The 8,255-nt window shown below is 39.4% G+C and overlaps 1 non-coding gene across 1 annotated transcript; it reads left to right on the plus strand.

The window, feature by feature from the left end:
* Positions 1–1,737: 1,737 nt before the first annotated feature.
* Positions 1,738–1,844, plus strand: LOC141645690 (small nucleolar RNA R71). Its single transcript, XR_012545167.1, has one exon. It is a non-coding gene; the product is annotated as a small nucleolar RNA R71 (small nucleolar RNA).
* The last annotated feature ends 6,411 nt before the right edge of the window (positions 1,845–8,255 follow it).

Raw genomic sequence — 8,255 nt, forward strand, 5'->3', positions numbered from 1 at the left:
CTTTCATCCTTTCGGCTATAACGATCAATCATGAAACATGGGTCATGCAAACGAGGAGCTCTCATAGTCTTGTCAAGATTAAAGGTTATGCTTTCATCTCCCACTTCTAGAGTGAGCTCACCATGTTTCACATCAATCACCGCACCCGCGGTGTGTAGGAAAGGTCTTCCTAGAATGATTGGAATGTTGGAATTTTCCTCCATATCAACAATGACAAAGTCCACCGGGATGAAAAACTTCCCAATTCGCACGGGGACATCTTCCCATATCCCTAATGGTGTCTTCGTCGATCTATCGGCCATTTGGAGTGTGATTTTGGTGCATTTAAGCTCTCCCATCCCCAACCTTTTACTCACAGAGTACGGCATGACACTCACACTAGCCCCTAGATCACATAAGGCTTTGTTGATCGTTGTGTCGCCAATGGTACACGGTATTGAGAAGCTTCCCAGATCCTTTAGTTTTGGAGGTGAACTCCCTTGAAGTATTGCACTACTCACTTTAGTGAAGGCGATAGTCTCAAGTTTCCGGATCGACTTCTTCTTTGTGAGGATATCTTTCATGTATTTCGCATAGGCCGACACGTGATTGATTAATTCCGTGAAAGGAATTGAGACTTCCAAATTCTTCACAATTTCCACGAACTTTCCAAGTTGATCATCAAATTTGGGCTTGGCTTGACGACTTGGAAAAGGAAGTCTAATCACAATGGGCACCTTCTCCTTGACCTTGTCTTCATTTTTCTTTGAACTTTCTTCTTTTGATGATTCTCCATCTTTGGAGTTTTGCACCATTTCTTCCTTATCACAAGCTTCCACAACTTCATCCTCAACTTGCTTCTTCGGTGCTTCATACCTTGTACCACTTCTCAAGTGAATGGCACTAACCGTTTCATGTCTTGGGGGATTATTTTGAGGTGGTAATTGCCCCTTTTGTCTTTGTGAGCTTGAAGATGCTAGTTGAGTCAATTGGGTTTCCAACATCTTGGTGTGAGCTAGGATGTTGTTGATGGTGGTTTCCTTTGCTTGGCTATCTTTTTGCATTTGAGTGAAAAATTCTTGTTGATTCTTTTGCATTTGGAGGACCGCTTTTTGGACATCAAAACCTTGGTCATTTTGGTGATTGTATGGATTTTGATTTTGGTAACCTTGGTTTTGATTGTAAAAGGGTCTTTGATTTTGGTTTCTCATGGGTGGTGGAGTGTATGTTATTTGAGGGTTTTGAACATTTTGGCTTTTGTATGAGAGATTTGGATGGAATTTGGTGTTTTCATTGTAATAGTTGGAATAAGGGGTACCACTCTTGTATGCTTGGAAAGCATTCACTTGTTCATTTGTTCCCCTACATTCACTTTGGTCATGTCCCAAAGTTCCACAATTCTCACATATCCCACTTGGGATTGATGAGGATGCCGTCATGGCATTAACATGATGCTTTGGTGATTTTGAGACTTCTTCAAGTCTATCCATAGCTTTTTCAAATTTCTAATTGATTATGTGGATATGAGCACTAAGTTGAGCACCCAATTGAGTAAAGGAGTCAACTTCTTGATTTCCTCCTCTAGTAGCCTTGCGAGGTCTACTATATTGTGAGTTATGGACCGCCATTTCCTCAATCTTGTTCCATGTTTGATTGTCATCAACTTCGGTGAACATTCCATTTCATCCCATGTTGAGAATGTTCCTTGAATCTTCATATAAACCATTCCAAAATTGTTGTACCAAAAACCATTCGCTAAGTCTATGGTGAGGACATGAGAGACAAATTCCCTTGAACCGCTCCCAAGCTTCATCCAAAGATTCTTCATCCCTTTGCTTAAAACCCGTAATTTGAGCTCTTAGCATGTTAGTCTTTTCCGGTGGGTAGAATTTTTTGTAGAAAGCTAGAGCCAACATCTTCCAAGAATCTATTCCGAGAGTGGCATTGTCAAGGCCCTTCAACCATTGTTTCGCGGTGCCGATTAGAGAAAAAGGAAATAAGACCCATCTAATTTGGTCTTGAGTCACACCGGTTTGAGAGATTGCATCACAATAGTCGCAAAAGGTTTCCATATGAGAATGAGGGTCTTCACTAGGCATCCCCCCAAATTGGCTCCTTTCGACTAATTGTATAAAGGCTGATTTGGCAATAAAATTTCCGGTTAGATGTTGTGGTGTAGGAGTACCATTGGGTAGGTTCTCCTCGGTGGGTACGGAGTGTGACGAGAATTTAGGCATTGTAGGTTGATTTTGTGGGGTATTGTGTAATGGGTTCTCCTCTCCTTCTATTGCGAAAGGGTTGATGAACTCAATAGTTGGTTGAACAACTTCACTAATACCTCTTAAATTCCTCCTAAAAAGTCTCCTATTGTTCGTCAAGGTTCTTTCAATTTCATGGTCAAAAGGTAACAAATCACCTTGTGACCTTCTAGACATGCAAAATATCGAACAACTCGAAAACAATTAGAACAAACCTTGAGGAGTTTTACTTCCCCAAGGCGAAGAAAGACACAACTAATAACAATAAAAAGGAAATCTAAATCAAACAAACACCGTCCCCGGCAACGGCGCCATTTTGGATCGGTCCGTTTCGTGTTCACAATTAAAGGTGTGGTCGTTGGGTCACGTCCGAATCAAAACACAATTTATAGCTTCACAAACAACTCTACAATTAGTAAAGAGGCAAGTAAAGGTCGGATCCCAAGGGACGGGTATTGAAATGAGATTTCTATTGAAACTAGTGGTGTCTTAGGGGTGTCACAAATTGGGTTGATGTAGAAGGTCACTAACTAAAATAGCAATGAAAATAAACTAGCAAGATGAATTAAAAGGGGTGTAAACAATTGATTAAAAAGCACTAGGGTGTCATGGGATCATAGGGGAATCATGGTAATTGATCATACAAACATGTTCTCAAATTATAAGCAAGCAATTATTGTTGTGATGGATTGAGTTGGGTTATATCTTACAATCCTAGGAAATTTTGGGTCCCGGAGCCGAATCGATTAGATTGTACAACACCTACAAGTCGACTTAATCTTCCCTACTCAACAACATGCATGGTCTAATGAGACTCGAGTTGGGTTATGTCTTACAAGTCTCATTGAAAAGATAGGAGATGGTGGTAAATGCAAGGATTCATAGGCTTAGCATTTCATCAAATATAACATGTGCATGAGTTGAGATCAAAACAAGCAAGCAAATAAAACATGAAAGCATATTAATTTAAGCATGAATCATTCCCCATGTTGGTTTCCCTTAATCACCCATTTACCCTAGCTAATAGACTACTCACTCATTATCATGTTGATCATGCTAGCAAGGTTGTCAATCATACCAATAAAATGAAACATGATGAATAAATGAAAGTAATTAACAATAATTAAAAAGGGATTAAGAGAATTATACCTACTTATGATTCCAATAATAAAGCAAAGATAAAAGAAGTACTTGAATGCTTGATTGAGAGGTTGTCAATCTCCCAATAATAACCCAAATGATCTTCAATTACCCAAAATAAAGGATGAACAAAAGAGAGATTAAGGAAATAAAACTTGTATTAGAACTTGATTAATTGTTGATTATAAAACTAAAGAGAGATTTGATTGATATTAACTACTCTAATTGTTGATAAGAAGAACATGCTCTTCTAATTAGACTAATGGGGTATTTATAGTGGAAATTAAGGGAATGCATTAGGGTTAACTAAGGGCTAAACAAGTAATTACACTTTTTAGATTGAGCAGGGAGGAGCCGGTATTTTCCGAAGGAAGGGCTTCATTCTTCGTAGCTTGGAGAAGAGGAAATCGCGCTGTAGAGGAATCCGGACGGATTAGGGTCGGGACGGGCGGATTCTGGCGATGGAACCCGAGCGGATTCAAGAGAATCCGGGCGGATTGTGGTGATGGAATCCGAGCGTCTTGGTGGAAAACCGCACGGATTGTGCATGTGGAGGACGACCGGATTGTAGACAATCCGCACGGATTGTGCCTCGGCAAGACTTCTTCTTCTTTTCTTCCCTTTTCTTCATAAATTCCTTGGGGATTTCCTTGGGGACTCAAGGATCCTTTCTCAACATTGCTCATCTACTATAATATGTACAAAGGCCTTCTAATCTTGTCTCTCCTTGATGCTTGGTCATTGAATTCGATCAATTTAGTCTCGTTTTGACATGAAAATGCAAGATTCTTACTCCTTTCCTACCAAGGGATCAAAATCTCAAAGAATATGCAAAACAAAGAACTAAAGATAACAAATGACCCAAATATGCACTAAAAAGCATGGGAACAAGGCTAATTCGGGGGCTAAATATGTGCTAATTATGGTCACATCATGAATATATGTGAAAAAGAATGAATGGTAAGAGACAAAAATGTGAAAAATTCTCATCATAAAGAGGAAGGGGAGCCGTGAAAGTGGAAGGCTATATGCCAAAATATGGCATCCGCTTTTTCTTTTCCTCCTTTCTAAATATGTAGGTGTGTAAGGCTACTAATTGCAGGTATGATTATATTAATCTTATCACATAAAATAATATCATGCACACTCCACTACAACCTCCATTTCGGCCCACTTCATAAAATGGACTACCATTTTATTTTGCCAATTTGTCATTTGTCACACAATATGTCACATGTAGTATGTTACATGTTATTAATTAATTTAATGCATATTTATCACATAAATATTATTTTATGAATTAATTAAATTACATACAACAAATTGACTAGTGATACTTGTTCTCATAAATAAAATGGGTCATATAATTGTAATTCACAACATCTTGTATAACCATTCATTCTTATCTCTATTATTTCTCAAACAATAAACAATTTTAGTTAAAAAGCATTTTTATTACTAAAATAAATCTTATTTAATCCCATTACAATAAGATATCAATATTTTCTCTCACAAGTGAATTGTTCAATTTAAAGGAATTGATCAACTTGTATCATTATACTATTAATCAACTTTGTTTATTAGGGCATCATCCTTTAGGTGTGACCTTAAGGGATCAACTGACCACCACCGTCCCACGACAGTAACGTCAAACTCTAGCAAGCCAATCGTTACCGATTAATGTTGATCAGTTGACTGTAAAATGAATCAACTCTTACGTATTCTTTATATGAGATTTAATTATGATATTAAATCATGTGATCGCACTATTGTTGAGGACATATTTTCCAACAAACTCCCACTTGTCTGAGACAAGTGTGCGTCACCAATTCTCTTGTCCTAGTACAATCTCCCACTCAATGCAAGGTGTCTTGCAGGTCGTACTTGATCACATCTTGAGTGGTTTTCTCGATCTGGAGAGTAACTGTCTGACCGAAATTATCTACCATAGATACCTTCCGAGCGTGGCCACACATTTCCAGTTAACTACTCCTCGAGTGGCCTTGATATTTCAAACAACCCTAACAAGAGATGGACAATTCCTATTGCACTATTCCCTTTGTTGAGCCATAGTTCATCATAACTCAAAATATACCCAGTTTGACCACATTTACGAAGTTGTAGAGTATAAATCAAAGCTAATCAGAAATTTGTGCCAACTTGGGCGAATAGTCTCTAGTTAAAAGAATTGACTCATAAGAATACTATAGTAGCTCTTGCCACGACCAGGCTTTATGAATTACCAGAACTCTATAAGCGGTCACTGCCCGACAGAGTGTCCCATAGAGTCTGCTTATGTGATCGACTAGTCATCCCATATGACTCTATGACACTTGAACTTGCCATCAATCGCATCACACTCTAGTCACTTCGAGACGTCACCTCATGTAACACCCCCACACTCCAAGTGCCTTACCAGGACCACTTAAGGCATGGAAATGCTACCATCTCGGTTACCCGAGGCAATGATTATCATAAGACAATAAAGAAACATATTTAAATAATAATTAACGTTTAAAGTGATTACATGCCAAAAACCAAAACTGATAAAGAGATACAAGTTCTCCAAAACTATCTACTATCCAAAGACTATAAAACTATCAAACACAGCGGAAGACTTCTAAACTGCATCGTGGTGACTCCTCCCAGCTACCCCATACGCATCAGCTCATACCTGCTCAATAACTGCTCACCACCCCCGAATGGATCACCACAGTTTTTAAAACATTTAAACGGGGTCAGTACTAATCACACAATCAATATAGATAACAACAATAAGATAAACAGACAGCTGAACTGTCACACACACACACACCACCAACTCCCATCATCTCAATACTGACTGTCCACTGGACCAGCCCTGCCAGTGGGGGACCGCAGCCGTTCCCACCTAAGCCCCGCTCATCGTACGAGCGATAACCCTGTCCATTAATGTGCACATCCCCTTTCGTGGCGGGTTCCACGAAGGGCGAAACTAGGGCGTGAGATCACTCCCGCAAGTGACCCCACTCAGCCGAGAACGCATCTCGAGAGCCATAGAAACCAATCACAATCACAATCACAATCACAATCACAATCACAATCACATATTAAACAACTAACTACAGCACATCACCAATATCCCATTATGGGACTAATACTGAGTAGGAAATCCTACCTGGAAAGCACAACACGCAGACGGTATCTACAGCTGTATCAAAACGGCTCCTCTACGAATTCTCCTCCTATTATACATAACACATAAAGACTACCAATTACTTACTACTCATAAAACCCCCAAACCCTAGATTAGGGTTTGACCAAACCTAGCAAAACATTATAAAAATTATGCTAGAAGCTTACCCTCGACGCAAGGAATCCAACGACGCGAACTACGATACAAACTGACCGTCTGAACTCCGGGAATTGTCAAGAACGCGATTAGGAAGAAGAACCAGTTGCTTTCTCTCTTAAACAGGTTTTAGGTTTTGTAAAAAGTGATTTAGAATAAAGACGAATATGTTTAAATACCTTAATCGCGTAATTAACAAAACCCGAGAAAAACCCCCGATAAACCGGACACTCGATCGAGTACCCAAGGTACTCGATCGAGTACCCCCCTACTCGATCGAGTACCCCAGCTACTCGATCGAGTACCCAACAGGTCAGAAACTATTCTAAAACGCAACTTACCCTTACTCGACAGAGTAAGGCCTACTCGATAGAGTACCCCAAGACTTATAAATACGGAGTATTACAGTCTTCCCTCCTTAAAAAGAACTTCGTCCCCGAAGTTCAACCCATACATAAAAACAAACATGCTAACTCGATCAAGACACAACAACGTAACTAAGAACTCGAAACAAAACTCCAACCCAAACATGAACTCGTAGCACCAACTCCACTAACTACTCCTACCTCCACAACATGGCTCACGATATCGTATCAACTCCACATATATATATATCTCTCACGACACCAACTCCATACATAACCAACTACCATCCTCTAACGCTGCTAGCTCCATAATATCATCCACTATCAAGTCCAAAATCAAGACACTCATAGACATCAAACGGGATGTTACATTCTACCACCCTTAAAAGGAACTTCGTCCTCGAAGTTTACTCACACTCATAAACATCCTCGTCCAACTGCCAAGACTATCGAACTCATAACCATCATCATCCAACTGTCAACACTATCCAAATATTCTCACACTCCTAAACATCGAACTACTACCAGTCCGGTCATGACCTTTAACAAAATTAACCACAACACGAATCAACCTTTTATTCGACATCAAGACTCAAACTTCCAAATATATTACCATATGCACACCCATCAAAATCTCTTTTATCACATCCTACTCCTCTTAAGATAAATGTTACGTCCTCGTAACTCACTAATACTAAATCCTAGATACATCTCATTACCCTCTTTACCACCACATGTGAAAGACAACCGTTTATAACCCAAACACTCACCATGCATATATCTAAGGCTCTCTTACTTAAACAATTCTCATACTTTAATTCACTCATCAAACCACCTAACTTATACCTCAAAATCTTTAGCTTAACCCAAAACTTCAACTCTTCCACATTACCGCAACACGACATACCTCTCTATATAAACTATATAAAACTCCCATTGCCAAAAGCATAACTCACGATCCACACTTGTTACGTACACTCACACTAGATCCTCAAGTTCTTTCTTCCATTACCGCAAAACTCATACATAACTCAACATGGCACTAATTCCCCAACACCCTACACTCACTGTCTTCAACAAAGGATTATGAACCACCTGCATCTTTCGGATCATTACCACACATGTTCTACGACTCACTTGCCATTACCATGTCTACTGAAACCTTAACTAGAACAATATCAT

Source organism: Silene latifolia, chromosome 2 (genome assembly GCF_048544455.1).
Source record: "Silene latifolia isolate original U9 population chromosome 2, ASM4854445v1, whole genome shotgun sequence".
Taxonomy (NCBI): domain Eukaryota; kingdom Viridiplantae; phylum Streptophyta; class Magnoliopsida; order Caryophyllales; family Caryophyllaceae; genus Silene; species Silene latifolia.